This window comes from Camelina sativa, chromosome 5 (genome assembly GCF_030686135.1).
Source record: "Camelina sativa cultivar CO46 ecotype springtype chromosome 5, ASM3068613v1".
NCBI classification, from domain to species: Eukaryota; Viridiplantae; Streptophyta; class Magnoliopsida; order Brassicales; family Brassicaceae; genus Camelina; species Camelina sativa.
The window spans coordinates 22,030,171-22,052,455 of NC_141884.1; the positions used below are offsets into that span (position 1 = coordinate 22,030,171).

Genomic DNA, 22,285 nt, shown 5'->3' on the forward strand with positions numbered 1-22,285 from the left:
TCATCCTCTAGGCACTACTAGACATAAGAATAAATGCATAGTTTAATGCCATGTTTGTCACCTTGCCAAACAGAGAAAGTTATCTTATCCTTCTCCAAATAAAATTTGTAATTCAAACTTCCCGTTGGTACAAATGATTTTGTTGCAGTTTTGGTGTATGTCGATGATATTGTCATTGCTAGTACTTCAGATATTGAAGCTACTAAGTTGACAATGGCATTGAAGCAATTATTCAAGTTACGGTATTTGGGTCCTCTGAAGTATTTTTAGGCCTGGAAATTGCTCAAAATTCAACTGACATCTCTCTATGCCAGCTTAAGTATGCACTGGAGCTATTATCTCATACTAGTATGTTAGGTTGTAAGCCTGCCTCTTTGCCAATGATTCATAATCTGAAGATGTACAAAGAACAAGGAGAATTATTTGAATATAGAGAACAATACAAACACATTGTTGGAAAATTGATGTATTTGACCATTACTCGGCCATATATCACTTTTGAGGTTAACAAGTTGTATCAATACTCTTCAACACCACGCACTCCTCATTTGGCAGCTGCTTATCAAGTGTTGGAGTATATTAAAGGAACTATTGATCAATGACTTTTCTATTCTGCTAGTGATGATCTCACTTTAAAAGGTTTTGCTGATTCAGATTATGGGGGTTGCTTGGACAGCAGACGTTCCACTACTGGTTTTTCAATGTTCATTGGTGATTCTCTTATCTCTTGGCGCTCAAAGAAGCAACACAGTATATCTCATTCTTCTGCAGTGGCTGAATATCATGCTCTTGCTTTGGCTTCTTGTGAACTGGTATGGTTGAGTGTTCTACTTCGTGATTTGCGTGTCAATTCTGCTGCTGTTCCTATCTTGTTCTTTGATAGTACTGCAGCTGTGTATATTGCCACTTATCCAATATTCCAGGAGCAGACGAAACAAATAGAAATAGTCTGTCATACAATTAGGGATCGCCTGGATGCTGGTCTTCTGAAACTTCTTCATGTCAATACAAAAGATCATGTGGCCGATATCCTAACTAAGCCAATGTTTTCTCCTCAGTTTGATTGTTTAAAGTCCAAGATGAGCATTCAAAACATTTTTCAGTGCACATCTTGAGGGGTATTAGATATGAGGATTGGTTTAGTTGGTTTACTCGGGTTATTTTAACCGAGATTATATTGTGTATATTTAGTATAGTTAGAGTAAGATATATTTATATATACTTTTGTACAGATTCATTTCAGAATAATGAATGAGAATAACAAACTTTTCTTAACGTCTTCTCTCATCTGATAAGAGATAAACCAAAATAATTTATTACTAGATTAGGACCGTGATATAGCACGGGTTGAAATTCATTTTATTTATATTGCACTTTTTATATAAAATATAATTTATGTGCTTGTTTAAAAATGTTTTTTGGACAATATGTGATTATCTGTAACCGTACCCGTGCTTCTACACGGTTAAAATCTAGTGATTAACATCAACCCTTGCTCTAGCACCTTGGTGACTGAAAATTTCTCGATGATTTTCTAATTCCCTTTTGTGAGAAATTTCTTAAATTTCGTAACATCCTCCTTTTTCACCCCTGCTTGGATTTTGTTACCTTGTAAAAAGAAGTATAATTGGAAATCACTCTTAATCCGCGGAAGAGTGATTAACTTTTGAGATTTTGTTACATAGATAGTTAATTAAATATTTTTTGGAGATTTGATGATATTATTTCGAATATCCTTTTTAAGAGGATTTTAAATAGAGATTTAATTAATGGTTACAATCTATATAACCTATAACTTATCAAATATCAGATAATTAATTTTATAACCTAAATTATATAGTCTACAAAAAAGGTTGTGTACTTCTTTTTTATTATATAGGGGATTATATTTAGTTCTTCAAATTCCAATTTTTTAAAAAATAATAGGATCACTAATATATCATTTTCGGAGATTTAGATAATTTTTTTACATATTACAAAAAATGTTAACATATTGGATAGGGATCACAATATTTTAGGAACTCGTCTAACTTCTCCATATGATCTTCATCATTAGATGTCCAAACTTCTTCATGTTAATAGAGAAAAAATGCAACTAGTGATGTTTTATCCTGTAAAACTCTTACGATGAATTATGTTTATCACAATTTCTCTGTTCCACCAACTTGGTTGTTTAACTTCTTGTATTACCCTTACACCATGTAATGTATTTTTCTAGATGTTAAGAATAATAATAATAATAATACAATATATATATATATATGTGTAGATATATATAATTAAAATATTCAAAATTTGATATGATTAAGATAAAATATATGATCGGAAATATTTTATTTTTCTTAATTTTTGTGATTTTTTATAACCTCACATGCAAAAGAAGTACAAGAAAACCTGTAGTGATTTTGACAATAATGAAATTATATACATTAATGACTATACAACTATTTACAATATGGAACAAATCATTTATAGTCTAACTTTAATTGACCAAAAACCAAACAAAAAAGCCTAAATTTTTAACTCACAAATAGTTTTTTTTCCAACCAAACATTAACTAAAAGAAAACTCCAGAGTTGGTTGCCCAAACCGGAGGAAAATAGTTTACAAATGAAGTTTCGAAGAGAAGAGATCTCAGGGATAGTGCGAGCAGTGGCGTATCTAGCCAAACTTGTCACTAGGTGCAAAAAACTATAAAATTGGAACATAGAGGGCGTTGAACCCATGACCATATTTTTAATATGGTGCATTCCTACCATTATGCCACTTTAACTTTAACAATTTGTATATAAATTAAACAATTTAAAATTTCATATGGTGCACATGCACCACCCTTGAATAAGGTGGATCAGCCCCTGAGTGCGAGACAATCTGCCTTCAAATTTGACGCACGTGGAATCCTAGAAAGGGTAAAGAGAGGGAAATAAGTCTTGAGCAACCTGAAATCATCATGGAGGTTAGAAAACGCTGACCAATCGCAGGGTTCTGCACCATCGTGAGGAGCTCCGCACAATCTGTCTCGAAACTCTGGCAGGTCAAACCTCCAGAAAGAATACACTCTATGGTCCACAACAAAGCTTCAAACTCTGAATGAAGGGGGTAGGGCTCTGACGAAGACACTTTGCTCCCAATAAGAGGGCCTGATCCTCAGCGTTACAGCACCACCAGCCCAAACCTGAGTTCACATCTGTAGCCTTCCAAGATCCATCAATCTGACAATGAGGTAAATGATCATGAACAGCCCCTGGTGTAGGGGTTCCAACCAATCCTCCAAGATAGAGTGCACCTCATCCCATAATAACTTGTTGCACAAAGCCTGATCAATGATATCTGTTGGCTCTGCCTCTACGCCTTGGAAAACTTTTTTGTTTATGTCTTTCCAAAGTGACCATAAAATTTTATGGTAGCTGAAGATGCTTTTCTAAAACTCCCTGGTGAGCAGCCGCCCTCCAGACTCACAAATATTTTTTATGAAGTAAATCAAACAAAATCTTTGTGTATTACCAAAATTAATCAAGCAGAATTGTTCTACAATTTAACTTTTGAAAAAAACTATTAAATTCTAGTTTATCTTCTACAAATATTCTTAAATTCAAGCAAAACTCAATTGTAATCAAGCATAACTTTTCAACAATTTTCACTTCAGAAACCTATAAATCATAGTAAATTAGTTAAAAGTTTAACCAAACTATGTGGTTCAGAAAAAGGATGGTGGTGTACGTTTTTTTTTAAAAGGGCCTTCTTATATTAATAGATTAAAGTAAAAATTACAAGGAATCAAGCAAGAACCATATACTATCAGAGCAAAGAGGAAAAGAATATAAGAAAGGAGTGAAGACAAGCTCACTCAACCAAACTAGGGAGAAGAGAGGCCCCTCTGATCATCAGATAGGGAGAAATAAAAGCATCTCAAAACGAAGACCAAAACAACTCCAACGCTTCACCATGCTTTGTAGCCAGGTTTTTAAGAGCTGAGGACTTGTTCTTGATGACCAAGTAAGTTTTTCGCAGAATAATAGAATGTGGAAGAGTGGTACCATCATGGAAACGAAGATTACGCTCACTCCAAATCTCATAGATGCAAGCTTTCCCACCTTGGAGAAGAGCAAGGGAAGTGATTGAAGACGAAACGGAAGGAACCCATTGGATAACCAGTTCCCATTCCGAAGGAGGAGACGAAAGATCCATTTTACAAGTCAGAGCATACCAAGATGGCGTAGGTGTACTCGCACTAAAAAAACAAGTCGTTTCTGGATTCATTTTGCAGTCCACAAAGAAGGAAAAACGGTTCCACATCCAAACCCCATTGAATCATCCGGTCTAAAGTGGAAGTCCTATTTAGCATATACAACCAAACTGACGCTGAGTATTTAGGCACAGCTACTTTATGCCAAACAAGAGAGAACAAAGGAACATGTGGTTTTGCCAAACGCATTAAGTTCCACATTTCTTTAGAGTGATAAAACTTGTATTCAATATTGTTAATGATCCATGAAGGGGAGTCACTAAGTGTGGAGGGAGTTATAGTAGTGATGAAGCTGAGGACTTCAAGAAATGATTCTGATCTTGCAGAGGGAAGGTTCCAAGCTGCACCCGTTTTGTAGTCTGAAACCAATGAAGACAAGGGGATTCCAAGTCGATGTGGAGCATCAGACTTAAGAAAATGAAGAAGAGAGCCAAAAGGTGTCCAAGGATCCCACCAGAAAAAAAGTATCCTCCCCTGTACCCACCTTAATTTTGAGGAATTTTATAGCTTTGTGCCGCAGCTTTAGCAATTTTTTACTGAACATCCATGAGACCATAGAGGAGTTTTCATTTAGTGCCCAAAAACTTGCAGAAGATAGGTATTTCCTCCGAACCCAAGCCACCCAAATAGAACCTGCTCTTAAGTAGAGCATCCATATAAGCTTCAGAGCACATGTTTCATTCCAAGATGACCATGATTGCAAACCGAGGCCACCTTCCCTCTTAGGATAACATAATTTTGCCTATGCAATTTTTGCCCCTGAGGGCTTATCTAGACACCCATGCCATCAAAAGGAGCTGAAAAGACTACTTATGCGCTTAATGACCTTCTTGGGGAGGAGGAAAGCACTAGTCCAGAATCCTACTATACCTGAAATGATTGTAGATAGCATTTGCAGCCTACCCGCTAAGCTCAAATGGCGATGAAGCCAGGGGTTCATCTTTACCCTAATCTTTGAGATTAATGGATCACAATCCTTTATCATTAGCTTTCTGGAACAGAGAGGGATCCCCAGATATGGAAAAGGCAGAGAGGCAATTGGAAGTTGAAATTTTGTTCTCGTACGATCCAATGTATCCTTACTTAAGCCAGAGGAAAACATGGAGGTTTTTGAGATATTAACTGAGAGGCCAGAGAATTTTTCAAACTATGATAAGACCGTGAAGACTCCAGCCAGAGAAGCTTCCGACCCATCCAAAAATATTAGTAAATCATCAGCGAAGCATAAATTAGTAAGCTCTAAATCCTCACAACCTGGATGATAACAAAAATTCCATCCTGAGCCACTTTAATGGGCATTAAAGATAGGAAATTCATTAGCATCACAAAGAGGATTGGAGACAAAGGATCCCCTAACCTGAAACCAGTTTTACCCTTTTAATACCCCGACGTGACTCCATTTATGCTAATAGAGAAACTTGGAAAACAGATGCAACTTTTAATTCGAAGTTAGTGCTGACATAACAAAATCCCACCGAGCGGAATTAAATGCTTAGGAGATATTCACTTTTAAGGTGATCCTTGGCGAGAGAGAGTCCAAGTGGTAACCCTGAAGAACCTCTGATTCTAAAAGAACATTTTCGATCAATAGTCTATCCTTGATAAAAGCGGTCTGATTTGGAAGGATAACAAAAGGAATGATCTTCTTTAGTCTGTTTGAAAGTATGAGAGAGATCACTTTGTAGTTGGTATTCATGCAAGAAATTGGTCTGAAATCCTTCAGATCTTCAGCTCCCCTACGCTTTGGGACAAAACCAGAGAAGTGGCGTTGACACAAGACGACAAGAAGGAGGATGCAAAAAAAGCTCTCACTGCCTTAATGAACTCATGCCCCATAACATGCTAGGAAACTCTATAAATTCAACCGGTTGCCATCAGGACCTGATGTTTTATTCAAAAACAGACACATCAAGGCTGCCTTTATCTCACGAGAAGAAAACTCACTAGAAGGCAACCATAAATGAGGGGAATTTAACTTAGTTGTGATGAGCCTGCCTAAGAAATCTGTCAAGAAGGGGCAGAAATCCCCCCTAGGAGTGCATAAGATGGAAGAGAAATATGTCTCAGGTAACTGATGAACCTCTTCCAAGAAGACTGATCTCGACCCATCAGGTCTTAGGACATATTTGATGGAATTTGACGCGTTCATGATCTTCATCATAGTATGGAAGAACCTTGAGTTTGAGTCTCCAACTTCCATCCATCTAATCATGATCTTCATCATAGTATGGAAAAACATTATTCAACAACCCGCAATGAGAGCCACGGTGGTGTACGTAAATACCCTCCCAATTCTTTGATTGACAAAAAATATCCAGTATTTTTCAATACGATCTCATTTGGAATAGAGAGTCTAGTCTTTTACGATGGAAGCTGTCAATAAACTGAGTATGAATCTTATATAATATGAGAAAGTTTTTCTCAACTTTGGCTAAGGAGATGACACATGTTACCTATCTGACACATGTATTTTATTGTTGTTTGTAATTAATTAAATTTATTTGTGATTTGGACCTAATTAACTATAGGCCCATAAAAAAAAACTATCAATATTTTCTTCTTCTCTTCTTCAATCACAACCAGTTGTAGACCCTTCCCATCTAAAACCATCATTTCTTACTTTGTAGTTTCATAATCTTATCTATGATTCATAGGTAAGAAAAGATTCTAAAAATGTTCAGCTGACGGGATGGACTATTCCGTTAACGGAGTTAACTGTTCTGGTGATAAATATGGACCCACAAACACGAATGTCATATTGAAAGTTTGATTTTATAAATTTGACACTTTGGTGGTTTTAGTTGGAAGTATAATAGTTCGAAGGTTTAAAATGGAAGTCGTAGCCACTTTGGTAGTTTTTTATGAGATTTTCCCCTTAAAAATTTATAAGTTTTTGGTTCAAATGTTAAATTATGGATTTTTATTCTTGGGTTTAGTTTCTGGCCATTAATCTTATATAATCTAATAGTAGGTTTTCTTTAAAAAATCAACCAAACATTAATAATTAGAAAATAACACCATGACAATCTAATGGTAGGATGTTTTATGTAAGTAATTTGATAATTGTTTACTCATTTATTCCTCATTAGATCTTACCAATTCATTTTCCATAAAATTAGAATTTAATTTGTTTTCCATAAAATTAGAATTTAATCCCTAATAACTCTATTTTTGAAACATTTTTTTCCAGTCATTAGGTTTCTACAAAGAATTATATTATTTTAATATATCTTTCCAAATTATAGTAGATATTTTTGAATAACTTTTTTTTACACTTATTGTTAGCATTATTAATACTACATAGAAAACAAATTATGTGAGAATGCTTGATAAATTTATTTATTTATTAGAGAACTTATCTATGCCTTTCCTAATCTCCATGGGTCGGTCCGATAATTTTAGATGCCCTACACCCAATTTTTTGTAATAAACTATTTTTACTATTAAAAATCATAAAAATAGTAATATAAAACATTATTTTAATAAAATACTGTACTATAATTTTAAAACTCATTAACAATAAGTTTAATGTGACGCTCATTCACTCATTGATCTAATGCTCATTCGCAAACAATTCAAAAAAAAATGAGATCGTCTTTTACATAAAACTAATAAAACTTCATCCATAAATATATTGTTTCGTATATAAAACTTGAACTTACAATTTTTTTTGAACTTAAAAAAAAAATCTAATAACAAATGAACTTATAATTTTTTATTTCTTTCCTTACATAAAATAGCTAAAATTTTTGATCTAAAATATGCCCCAAAAATTTTGATGTCCTAATGGCTTCACTTGCTTGGCCTATGAGCCGAGTCTTGAACCATTTTTTATGTTAACATCAGGGTTGTCGTGTTTGTTGGTTGTGTTAATATAATACTACTACATCATGAAAAAAATGAACTAACATATTAGGTTTGGGGAAAATATCATTAAAATCCCCAAGTTAGCATTTTCGTTGATTTAAAGCACGAACTCTAGACTTGGAGGTAAAAAACACCAATCATTTGTTGACTTCCAAATAATTCGCAAACTCTTATTGACCTGGTCATTTGAGGCACAACGTTATGTGGCCAAACGAAAAAATTAGACGGAGTTAATTATCTCTAAACGAGATCCGTTAATAGCAAAACGACGCTGTTTATAACACCCTAAACCCCCCCCCCCCCAAATTGAGAAATCGATAACGATAATCTCTTTTCTTCTTCGATTTCTCTCTTCTTCTTCGAGTTCAACATATGCGTTCTAGCTCAGAGACATCGATGATCGTTTGACCGTGGAGTGCCATCGAAGTGTGTTTCTGGAGCCGGAGTCATCAGTTGAATTCGAAGAAGAAGATCTAATCGATGAAGATAGGAGGAATCTCAAATTAAGGTTTTTGATTTGGGAATTTTGGGAGGAATTGATAATCGGGTTCGATTTGAGGATGTAACTAAAGAAGAAACGACGTCGTTTTACCAACTAATGGATCTCATTAGTGCCTAATTAACCCCGTTTAATATCTCCGTCTGGCCAGTTAATGTTGTGTTTCAAACGGCGCAGTCAACAAGACTTCATGATTTAAATAGAAGTCAAGAAAAAAATGAGGATTTTTTTCAACAAATGAAGACTTCGTGATTTAAATCAACGAAAATGCTAATTTGGGGATTTTAATGACATTTTTCCCTATTAGGTTTTGTTCTTTTCATATATTTTAGAATCTCTATTTTTTTTCTTTTGAACATTTATGTGGTAAAGCAAGATAAAATTTTTTCTTAATGGATGATGCATATGAGTCTTTCTATTGTAAAGTTAGCTTCTTATTAGTCTTCGTTATTAAACTACCCCTTTTTATTCTCAAAAAAGGAAAATCGTATGTTATTATCATATATTTAAAAATTTTGTTGTTAATGTAAGCTAATAAAAAACTAAAATTCTCAAATTACTAAAATTCAAAAACAATGAAAGGTAAATCCGTGCATAGCACGGGATGACTTCTAGTAGTAACATATTATAGTGAATTATTGTAATGAAAGAAATCATGGTTAATTTTTTTTTTTTTTTTTTTTTAATTTAGGAAGATGTGAAAGAGATTAATATCAAGCATGTTTTTGTTTTGATCGTATGTCTCGAGAGTCTTAGTAGTTGAATGCATTGTATTAGGATAACGGTAATTGACAATTGAATCTATTTTTTTTGTTTTTACTTTTTTATTTCTTTAGATGTTGACTGGTTCTTCCGCTACCTCCCGCAAACGCTGCGTTTGCGGGTGGTAGCGGTTGCTAGCGATTGGAACCAATCACACAAACCGCTCCCAATCGTTTCTAATCGCTCCCAACAACTTCAAACCACTGAATTCTAAAAGCTGTGTCCGCAAGCGTTTGCGGTTGCGGGCGATTGCGGTTGGAATTCTTTTTTTTTTGTAGAAAAACTTAAAAGAAATCAATGATAATGAATTTTTTTTGTTATATCTTCTATCTAACCATTTTACTCATTAAGGATGAGAGAAAATGAAGTACGGATACGATTGCAGAGACTATAAAATAAATATCTAGAAGAAAATAATATTCCAATTAACAATAACCCGGAAAACTTGATATAAATTTAATGGCACATCGCACATAAGTTCAAAAAAAATCTAAATAAATATAATATTTCATCAGAAATTTAAGAAAATAAGATTATTTGTATAAAAATATTAATACAAATCACCAGTGACTCTTCTCAACTCTCACTTGACCATTCCTATCGATGCAACTACTAACCCACGATCTAAGAGATAAGAGAAAAGAGAAAAGATCTACGATCTAAAGCATTTGTTTTGTCATTTATCAGATTATTTGATTAAAATTTTGGTGAGAAGCCAAATGTATAAAGGATTAAGTATTTCATTATGAAATTTATTTGTTTTTTGAATAATTATTTTAGTATTTTTTTAATAAATTTTAATTATAAATCAAGTTTAATAAAAATTTTGGTGTTTTTAAACATTTATATTTTATATATCACATTTATTATGTTCCAACCGCTATTGCACCAGCTGATCAACCAGTCGTAAACCTCCCGCAAACGCACCAATTTTAAACTGCTAAACCAGTCGCTCAAAACGCTTAATAACGCTTGAAACCACAATCGCCCACTTTCGCAATCTTCCGCAACCGCAACCGCAACCACAACCGCAGCGTTTGAACCAGTCAGGCTCAAAAAGCGTGTAATGGTATATTCAGTTTTGATTGTCTTAAAAATGAAAAATATATTAAAGCATGACATATTACTCACAAATTTATTCCATACTTGGTGTTCTAACATGTACTTCTGTCATATTCTAGTCTCTTTAAGAGGTGTAATAGATTTTAGATGATTTTGGATGAATTTAGAAAATTTGTTATTAATTCTTATGCAATCTTAATTAAAATAATGATATCTGAATTTGATATATTTAATTGAGAAAAACCTTTAAAACACTTTATTGGAAACCTCATGTTAATAGTATTTTGGATAATAATGGAGTTAATAATAATTTTTTTCAAGTTACCATAATTTAAAAGCATTAGTTTTTAATAGACAAAAAGATAAATTAGTATACATCTACAAATCTTATAACCAATAATATTAAATGTAAAGAACTAATTAAATTCATGGTTGAACAATATCATTTGAACAAAAATCATATATTAAATACTGACACCAAATAAAATCATTGTTAACGAACCATAGTTTTACTTTTGGCTTATTGCGCTAAGCGTTTGGAGGATTGGCGCGTGAGAGTTAAATAAATTTCAAATTTTTAATTGGTTTCTCAAAAACCGCCATGCTGGACTTGTTCGTGTTTTCAGCTCTAAAACGCGGTCGTATCATTGTGTGACATGAGCTGATTTTTATTCTTAGGTTTAGTTTCTGGCCATTAATCTTATATAATCTAATAGTAGGTTTTTTTTTAAAATCAACCAAACATTAATAATTAGAAAATAACACCATGACAATCTAATGGTAGGATGTTTTATGTAAGTAATTTGATAATTGTTTACTCATTTATTCCTCATTAGATCTTACCAATTCATTTTCCATAAAATTAGAATTCAATTTGTTTTCCATAAAATTAGAATTCAATCCCTAATAACTCTATTTTTGAAACATTTTTTTCCAGTCATTAGGTTTCTACAAAGAATTATATTATTTTAATATATCTTTCCAAATTATAGTAGATATTTTTGAATAACTTTTTTTTACACTTATTGTTAGCATTATTAATACTACATAGAAAACAAATTATGTGAGAATGTTTGACATAATTAGAGAACTTATGTATGCCTTTCCTAATCTCCATGGGTCGGTCCGATAATTTTAGATGCCCTACGCCCAATTTTTTGTAATAAACTATTTTTACTATTAAAAATCATAAAAATAGTAATATAAAAAATTATTTTAATAAAATAGATCTGTACTATAAGTTTAAAACTCATTAACAATAAGTTTAATGTGACGCTCATTCACTCATTGATCTAATGCTCATTCGCAAACAATTCAAAAAATGAGATCGTCTTTTACATAAAACTAATAAAACTTCATCCATAAATATATTGTTTTTGTATATAAAACTTGAACTTACAATTTTTTTTGAACTTAAAAAAAAAAATCCAATAACAAATGAACTTATAATTTTTTATTTCTTTCCTTACATAAAATAGTTAAAATTTTTGATCTAAAATATGCCCCAAAAATTTTGATGTCCTAATGGCTTCACTTGCTTGGCCTATGAGCCGAGTCTTGAACCATTTTTTATGTTAACATCAGGGTTGTCGTGTTTGTTGGTTGTGTTAATATAATACTACTACATCATGAAAAAAATGAACTAACATATTAGGTTTGGGAAAAATATCATTAAAATCCCCAAGTTAGCATTTTCGTTGATTTAAAGCACGAACTCTAGACTTGGAGGTAAAAAACACCAATCATTTGTTGACTTCCAAATAATTCGCAAACTCTTATTGACCTGGTCATTTGAGGCACAACGTTATGTGGCCAAACGAAAAAATTAGACGGAGTTAATTATCTGTTAACGAGATCCGATAATAGCAAAACAACGCTGTTTATAACACCCTAAACCCCCCCCCCCCCCCCAAATTGAGAAATCGATAATCGATAATCTCTTTTCTTCTTCGATTTTCTCTCTTCTTCTTCGAGTTCAACATATGCGTTCTAGCTCAGAGACATCGATGGTCGTTTGACCGTGGAGTGCCATCGAAGTGTGTTTCTGGAGCCGGAGTCATCAGTTGAATTCGAAGAAGAAGATCTAATCGATGAAGATAGGAGGAATCTCAAATTAAGGTTTTTGATTTGGGAATTTTGGGAGGAATTGATAATCGGGTTCGATTTGAGGATGTAACTAAAGAAGAAACGACGTCGTTTTACCAACTAATGGATCTCATTAATGCCTAATTAACCCCATTTAATATCTCCGTCTGGCCAGTTAATGTTGTGTTTCAAACGGCAAAGTCAACAAGACTTCATGATTTAAATAGAAGTCAAGAAAAAAATGAGGATTTTTTTCAACAAATGAAGACTTCGTGATTTAAATCAACGAAAATGCTAACTTGGGGATTTTAATGACATTTTTCCCTATTAGGTTTTGTTCTTTTCATATATTTTAGAATCTCTATTTTTTTTCTTTTGAACATTTATGTGGTAAAGCAAGCTAAAATTTTTTCTTAATGGATGATGCATATGAGTCTTTCTATTGTAAAGTTAGCTTCTTATTAGTCTTCGTTATTAAACTACCCCTTTTTATTCTCAAAAAAGGAAAATCGTATGTTATTATCATATATTTAAAAATTTTGTTGTTAATGTAAGCTAATAAAAAACTAAAATTCTCAAATTACTAAAATTCAAAAACAATGAAAGGTAAATCCGTGCATAGCACGGGATGACTTCTAGTAGTAACATATTATAGTGAATTATTGTAATGAAAGAAATCATGGTTAATTTTTTTTTTTTTTTTAATTTAGGAAGATGTGAAAGAGATCAATATCAAGCGTGTTTTTGTTTTGATCGTATGTCTCGAGAGTCTTAGTAGTTGAATGCATTGTATTAGGATAACGGTAATTGACAATTGTATCTAATTTTTTTGTTTTTACTTTTTTATTTCTTTAGATGTTGACTGGTTCTCCCGCTACCTCCCGCAAACGCTGCGTTTGCGGGTGGTAGCGGTTGCTAGCGATTGGAACCAATCACACAAACCGCTCCCAATCGTTTCTAATCGCTCCCAACTACTTCAAACCACTGAATTCTAAAAGCTGTTTCCCGCAAGCGTTTGCGGTTGCGGGCGATTGCGGTTGGAATTCTTTTTTTTTTTGTAGAAAAACTTAAAAGAAATCAATGATAATGAATTTTTTTTGTTATATCTTCTATCTAACCATTTTACTCATTAAGGATGAGAGAAAATGAAGTACGGATACGATTGCAGAGACTATAAAATAAATATCTAGAAGAAAATAATATTCCAATTAACAATAACCCGGAAAACTTGATATAAATTTAATGGCACATCGCACATAAGTTGAAAAAAATCTAAATAAATATAATATTTCATCAGAAATTTAAGAAAATAAGATTATTTGTATAAAAATATTAAAAAAAATCACCAGTGACTCTTCTCAACTCTCACTTGACCATTCCTATCGATGCAACTACTAACCCACGATCTAAGAGATAAGAGAAAAGAGAAAAGATCTACGATCTAAAGCATATGTTTTGTCATTTATCAGATTATTTGATTAAAATTTTGGTGAGAAGCCAAATGTATAAAGGATTAAGTATTTCAATATGAAATTTATTTGTTTTTTGAATAATTATTTTAGTATTTTTTTTAATAAATTTTAATTATAAATCAAGTTTAATAAAAATTTTGGTGTTTTTAAACATTTATATTTTATATATCACATTTGTTATGTTCCAACCGCTATTGCACCAGCTGATCAACCAGTCGTAAACCTCCCGCAAACGCACTAATTTTAAACTGCTAAACCAGTAGTTCAAAACGCTTAATAACGCTTGAAACCACAATCGCCTGCTTTTGCAATCTTTCGCAACCGCAACTGCAACCACAACCGCAGCGTTTGAACCAGTCAGGCTCAAAAAACGTGTAATGGTATATTCAGTTTTGATTGTCTTAAAAATGAAAAATATATTAAAGCATGACATATTACTCACAAATTTATTCCATACTTGGTGTTCTAACATGTACTTCTGTCATATTCTAGTCTCTTTAAGAGGTGTAATAGATTTTAGATGATTTTGGATGAATTTAGAAAATTTGTTATTAATTCTTATGCAATCTTAATTAAAATAATGATATCTGAATTTTATATATTTAATTGAGAAAAACCTTTAAAACACTTTATTGGAAACCTCATGTTAATAGTATTTTGGATAATAATGGAGTTAATAATAATTTTTTTCAAGTTACCATAATTTAAAAGCATTAATTTTTAATAGACAAAAAGATAAATTAGTATACATCTACAAATCTTATAACCAATAATATTAAATGTAAAGAACTAATTAAATTCATGGTTGAACAATATCATTTGAACAAAAATCATATATTAAATACTGACACCAAATAAAATCATTGTTAACGAACCATAGTTTTACTTTTGGCTTATTGCGCTAAGCGTTTGGAGGATTGGCGCGTGGGAGTTAAATAAATTTCAAATTTTTAATTGGTTTCTCAAAAACCGCCATGCTGGACTTGTTCGTGTTTTCAGCTCTAAAACGCGGTCGTATCATTGTGTGACATGAGCTGACTTTTTCTAAGTTTAATTTGGCTGGTTTGAATTATGTTGGTGAACGACCGATGTGCATATAACCCCAAAGATCGTGGAATTAAATATAAATTGTTGACAAAAGACCAATATACAGTATAGCAAAAGAAGTTGAACCGGGAATTAAATATACACCAATCTAGATCTTTCTTGCATGTCTTTAATCGGTAAACAACAAACTTCTCTTGTCAAAAGTTTAAAACTTCGATCTAGAAGAAAATGTTACTAAGAGATAAGAAATAGGAGGTTAAGCAGAAATAATAATAGCTATCAGTTGAATAATGGCACTATCAGAAATAATTTAATGGAGATGGGTGTGACATTATATATCAGTATATATGTTGACCAAATAACATTATATTAACATAATTACATAAATTTCATGGAGCTTAGTACAAAAATATGAAGAAAGAAAAAGTGAAAATATGAAGCTTATCTGACTTATGGTTTCATGTTTTTCCACAGCTCATCATAACTGATACGCACTTAACTTAGTTCTCGTTCTTAATTATTATCCTCATCAGGTAGACAAATTAAAGTTAAGCTATGAAACATGGGAAGATCTTGCTTTAAGTTTAGAGCTAGAAAATGAAAGCCAAGAATCCATGAAACCAAGATGTACAAGAGTTCATAGATATAAACAAATTCCTGAAACTCTCTTTAGTGTGATTCAAATCATTGACACCAACAACTATGCATGAATGATAACGATTGGAGTTTCAAGAACAACTAATCAGATCAGAGCAACTCTCTCAGTTCTACACCAAGAACCATGAAACGGAAAGGAAGTTTGATTCACTAGCATGGGTATGTGTTTCACAGTAGTTTACATGAAAATATGTTTAGCAAACAACCTTGCAAAATTTTGGACGGAGTTCGGAGAAGCATAGAATCTTAATGATGATGACAACACAAACAGGGATCCATCCAAGCTGAACTTCCTCAAACTGTAATTAGTAAATATGTGATTATCCTTAACGATATATGTGACAACACAAACAGGGATCCCATAAATCCTTCTGTTTCGAGTAATAGTTATCATCCATAAATACCTTATAAATCTTATAAAATTTTATTAAATTTTCAAATGTAATAAGGGTAATTTTTTAAATGGACATTTTCAAAAAGGGTCTTTCTAAAAAATTCTATTTATTTAATCAAATTAAACATGTTTTAAAGAGGGATATTATTTGCCACAATTTATTTATTTATCTAAATTGTGGTATACTTATTATTTTTATGCTACAAATCTAGTCAATTCACATCCAAACTAAAACAAAGTTATTTTCTTTTTACAATGAATATTAATTGTCTCATATCTATAGTCATTTAATTTTTATATATATTTTTTCTTCTAATTATAATCATGTTTGGACAAAAGTACATTTCATTTTTTTTACCACCTATTATTTTCATTTAGTAATAGTATGTAAATATTAAATTTCTGTGATACACATCTTGACATATCCATCTATATATATATAAAATCTTATTTGTAATATAACATTTTTTTAATCATAAACGTCATCCATAAACAGAGTATTTAGTAATAATGCAACCAGCAGCTGAGACCCTTCCACATGAATTGGAGGAAGAGATACTCTCTTACCTTCCAATAAAAATTCGCGCTCGATTTAGTTCTGTTTGCAAAAGATGGAACAATCTTTTCAAGGAACGGAGGTTCTTCAACAATGATTTGGGTCTCGCCCGTCCACAATTCATCTTGTTTTCCGGGTCCAAGATTTGTTCCGTGGACGTTAATCTTGACGGTCCATCTATAGAGGTGTATAATTTACCCTCAGATATTCCCTCGTATGTATTTTCATCAATGATTATGCACGTCGAATACTGCGACGGGTTATTATCTTATGTTACGGATAAAGGTTTTGGGATTTACAACCCATGGTTAGGACAGACTAGATGGATTAGATCCAATGTTTCAGACTGGAAAGCACCACGAGATTTCAGTGGGATGGGATACGACAATAGTAGAGCTGACAAGCACTACAAGATCTTTAGGTCTGATTACCACTATTCTGTAAACAAAACATCCCTGGAAGGTATAGTCGCCGAGTTTGGATCCAATGAATGGAAATCGTTCGAGATTAATGCATTCGAGGATTGGGATATAAGTATGCCGTTCTATAGTGTATCATTGAATGGAACTTTATATTGGGTTGCTATTAATCATGAGTCTCGTGAGTACTTTATTCAAAGTTTTGACTTTTCGACGGAGAGATTTAAACCCTATTGTATCCTGCCTACTAAAAACGCGAACCCATCCGATGCTAGATCACTTTCGGTATTTAGGGAAGATCGGTTTTCATTTTTAGAGCAAGATTACAACAAAAGGAATATTGAGATTTGGGTGACAAAAGAAAAGATGGAGAAGCTGTAGAGTGGGTGAATCTGATGAGTGTGTCAGTTCCTGAATGGTCGAGTTTACGATTTAGCTCCAGCTCCTACCCGCCAAGTTACTTCGTCAATGAGGATTATAAAAGTCTGATGAGTCTTGTAATATGTTGTTATAACAAGGAGGGAAAAGCTTATATTTATATCGCCAAGGGAGATAAGTTCCATGAAATTGAAATTAAAGATTTCGTTGAACCAAGTGGTCGATATTGTGCTCGTCACCGTACCTATTTTCCCAGTTTGGTCCAAGTTCCTACGTTCACGATGAGTGGTAGGGTATAATCCCACAGCAGGAGGTTGAATCCCGCTTCGCACGCCCCAGGGGAGTACAAGTGAGCGTTGGAGTTGGAGGAGACGAGTGGGACGATGGCTTCTTCGAAAATGTGAAGAAAATACTTGTAAATTTTAATAATTATGGCATCATCTTTGTCAAGTCTTACTGCTGCAAGGATAACGTAGTTGTAGCCGGAGCAGCTCATGGAGATTCGAGAATAACTTGCTGGGTGACATTTCTTGTTTTATTTTATTTTTCTAACTTTATAGTTTCATTTCCATGTATATATTATATAATTTTTTTTAAAAAATAAAGTTTACAGTTAATGACGACGACTATATTGAAGCCGTCGAGGGGACCTACACTGAGAGTCACATCACCTCCATCACGTTCCGGTTGCACAAGGGCCGTAACACGCAACTGTTAGGAGTATTAGAGGGTATGCCCTTTGTGCTTGGAGGAGGACGATGCTCGAAGATCATCGGGTTTTACGGAAGAAGTTCTGATGTTCATCTCACTGCTCTGGGCGTCCATCTCTCCCCCTCTCCCTAGATTTTTTATTTTCAAGATGAATAATGATGTGTAAGATGGGAGCCTAGTAATTTATTCAAACTAACAATATATATTTTTATCTTTACTATATAAAAAACTAGAAATAGGCTCTTGCGATGCGCGAGATATATATATATATATTTTTTTATTAATTATAATATATATCAAATTTAGAAATATATTTTTGAAATGATTTTTTTATGAAATAAAATAAACAAAACATATATATGATTTTTAATGTTTTGAAGCAAAATAAAATAAACAAAACATATATATCAGAAATATTTTTGATTAAAGTAATTAAATCCTTCAAAGTTCTTTTGTTTTAGATTTTATTGTTTTGTGATAAATTGTTAGGTTCTTAGAGCATCTCCAGCCACACTCTATTTTAAATGTCATTACTCTATTATAGAGTAACATTGGCTCCAACACTACTATATATCTTACTCTAAATTAGAGTAAATGCTATGATTACTCTATCTTCAACTTTATTTTTTTACACTAACTCTATTTTAGAGTCAAAAATAGAGTGATACATTGAAAAAAAACTATGCTCTATTTTAGAGTAAAAAATAGAATATATATTGGAGATAGTTTTAGCACAAATGAGGTTTGTGTAGAGACCATATAAAACAAAAATAGTTTGCTATTACCAGATAAATCTCATCTTTCCCTACATCTTTTCCAAATCTTTTATATATGGATGCGATCAAGACTTACATGATGATTCGCTAGATCTCTATAACCAGAAAATTATTATGAAGTCAGTAACCGTGAAAATAAATAAATTAAAATGATGTTTTAGTCTCAATCATAAAGAAAAATAATTGATAAATATTGATCTTTTTGCAAGTGATTTAACAACTTTATATATTCTTTAACTCAATCTTAATATTTGATTTTCTTTTGACTCCACAATATGTTGGTACGGTTTGATTTTCTTCAGTTAGCCTTCTAACAAATTTCTTGTGAATTAGAAACTCTATATAAATGCTGAAAATGTGTTCTTGTAATTATTAAAAATGAACTCTCCAACCAATCAATAAACTAAACTTCTGAAACCCGAATTTTGTATTATACTAATGAGATTATGAATCTAGACAATATGTTTTACACAGAGGAATCACGAATGATTATTTTGAATAATTAATAAATGTATTCCCGATTTACCATATGCTCCAGTGTTTACTCTCTAATCTCGTAATCACCCTTAATATTTTTTTTTTGGAATAATGCATATTAATATATATATGGCTCATGTCATAAAACTTTAAGAAATATTTTATACTATATCTCGAATTTAATAATGAATAAAGTTCATGAAAAGAAAAGTGTGTCAATTTTTTTATTTTTTTATATTCGATATATTATCTTTATTTTCTAATTATTAAAAAACTAATACCTTTAAATTATTTTTCGAAACTATTGTTTTCTGTTATTTCATGGGGTGATTAAGCAATTATATTCTGATACCATTATATTATTTTTACAAACAGTCAACCCCATGGTGGATAAGCTAGACCCTGATGGCTGATGAAGATGTCAAATATGGAGAGCAATATTATCATATGTTATAAGCAAAACCATTTATTAAATACTTACACCAAATTAAATCATTGTTAAAGTGAATATTGTATCTATTAGATAATTATCGAATACATACGTAATACGTTAACGAACCATAGTTTTACTTTTGGCTTATTGCGCTAAGCGTTTGGAGGATTGGCGCGTGAGAGTTAAATAAATTTCAAATTTTTAATTGGTTTCTCAAAACCCGCCATGCTGGACTTGTTCGTGTTTTCAGCTTTCAACGCCGTCGTATCATTGTGTGACATGAGCTGACTTTTTCTAAGTTTAATTGGCTGGTTTGAATTATGTTGGTGAACGACCGATGTGCATAACCCCAAAGATCGTTGACATTATTTAGATCATAAACAATGTGATGGGGTGACATTAGTTAGATAGCAGTATCTATTTGACCAAATAACATTATTTATACATATATTTCATGCTCCCATAGGCCACGGACACTAAGTACAAAGATATGAACGGATAAAAAAATTGAAAATACGAAGCTTATATGATTTGAGGTTTCATGTTTTTCCACAGCTCCAAACATGAAAACTGATACGCCCTTTACTTAGTTCTAGCTCTTATTATCCTCGTCATCGGGTAGACAAGTTAAACTTAAGCTATGAAACATGGGAAGATCTTGCTTTAAGTAGAGCTACAAAATGAAAGCCAATAATCCATGAAGCAAGATGTAAAAGAGTTCATAGATAAAACCAAATTCCTGAAACTCTCTGTAGTGTGATTCAAACCATTGACACTAACAACTATGCATGTTTAACAAAAAAAAAAAAAACAACTATGCATGAAAGATAACAATTGGAGTTTCAAGAACAACCAATCAGATTAAAGCAACTCTCGAGTTCCACACCAAGAAACATGAAAGGAAAAGGAAGTTTGGTTCACTAGCATGGGTATGTGTTTAATAAGAGTAATTATTACAATGGACAATATTTAAAAATTTCTCATTATTTAATCAAAGTAAACATGTTTTAAAGAGGGATATTATTTGCCAGAATTTATTTATTTATCTAAATTATGGTATACGTATTATATATATATGCTACAAATCTAGTCAGTCACATCAAAACTAAAACAAACTTATTTTATTTATATTTTTCATAATTAATCTTAATTGTCTCATATCTATAGTCATTTCATTTTTATATTTTTTCTACTTCTAATTAATCATGTTTGGACAAAAGTGTATTTCAATATATATATTTTTATTTTTATTTTTTTCCACTTATTATTTTCATTTAGTAATAGTACCAGTATCTGTAAGTATTAATTAAAAATTATGTGATACACATCCTGACATATCCGTATATATATATAATCTTATTGTACTACATTAATTTATTTAAACAGAATATATAATGCAACCAGCTGAGACACTTCCACATGAATTGGAGGAAGATATAAATTATAATCTCTCGCCTTCAAACAAAAACTCTCGCTCGATTTAGTTCTGTTTGCAAAAGATGGAACACTCTTCTCAAGGAACGTAGGTTTTTCAACAATGATTTGTGTCTCGCCCCTCCACAATTTATCTTGTTTTCCGGGTCCAAGATTTGTTCCGTGTACGTTAATCTTGACGGTCCATCGATAGAGATTTACCCTCACATATTCTTGCTGATGCACTTTCAATGCCCATGAACATCGAATATTGCGATGGGTTGTTCACTTACCTTACCTTTAAAGGGATCCACTACAAGAAAATATGGATTTGCCGACTAAAAAACACTCACTACACAGTCGCAAACTAATTAGTAACGACTGGCGACTGACATACGTAGTCGCTAAACAGTGCGTCGCTAAACAGTCGACACGAAACTACTAATTGGCGACTGATAATTGTGATCGTTCTTCCCTCGCCAAACAGTCGCTAAAGTTGCGACTGAATTGCAACGCTTTAGCGACTGATCTGGTTACTGATTTGCGTCTGTTTTGGTTACTGTTTTGTGTACGTTTCAGTGACTGTTTTACGACTGTTTAATTATCATGTTTTTAAAAAAATTCTGGTAAAAATGAATTATTTGATCTTGTAATACTAAAACTGATTATGAAAACTATAACTAAAACATAACAAACATGAAATTAAACAAAGACATAAATTTAATTTTACATCCAACATAAGTTCCAGAAAACATCCAAACATCTAAGAGTACAAGTCGCAAATATTACAAAAGTTTTCATAATCATGAGAGAAGGAGGGATAGTGAAGGAACCTAACTTTGAACATCAGCATGGTTTGGGTCATTGTTTTGAGACTCGAGAAAGGCGACATAGTTTGGGTTAGTTTTGAGGAAGCTCACCAAGCGTGAGATCTCTGCTTGTTGCTCAGATGCAACCCATAAAGCCTCAGTTGCAACCCGTGAAGCCTCTGCGTCACGCTCTGCTTGTAGAGCTGCTTGCTCTATTTTGCG

General features: G+C 32.5%; 1 pseudogene across 1 annotated transcript; it reads left to right on the forward strand.

The window, feature by feature from the left end:
• The first annotated feature begins 16,600 nt into the window (after positions 1 to 16,600).
• Positions 16,601 to 18,328, forward strand: LOC104789361 (jacalin-related lectin 38-like; annotated as a pseudogene). Its single transcript, XR_015598027.1, has 2 exons — positions 16,601 to 17,964; positions 18,051 to 18,328. The product of XR_015598027.1 is annotated as a jacalin-related lectin 38-like (transcript).
• The last annotated feature ends 3,957 nt before the right edge of the window (positions 18,329 to 22,285 follow it).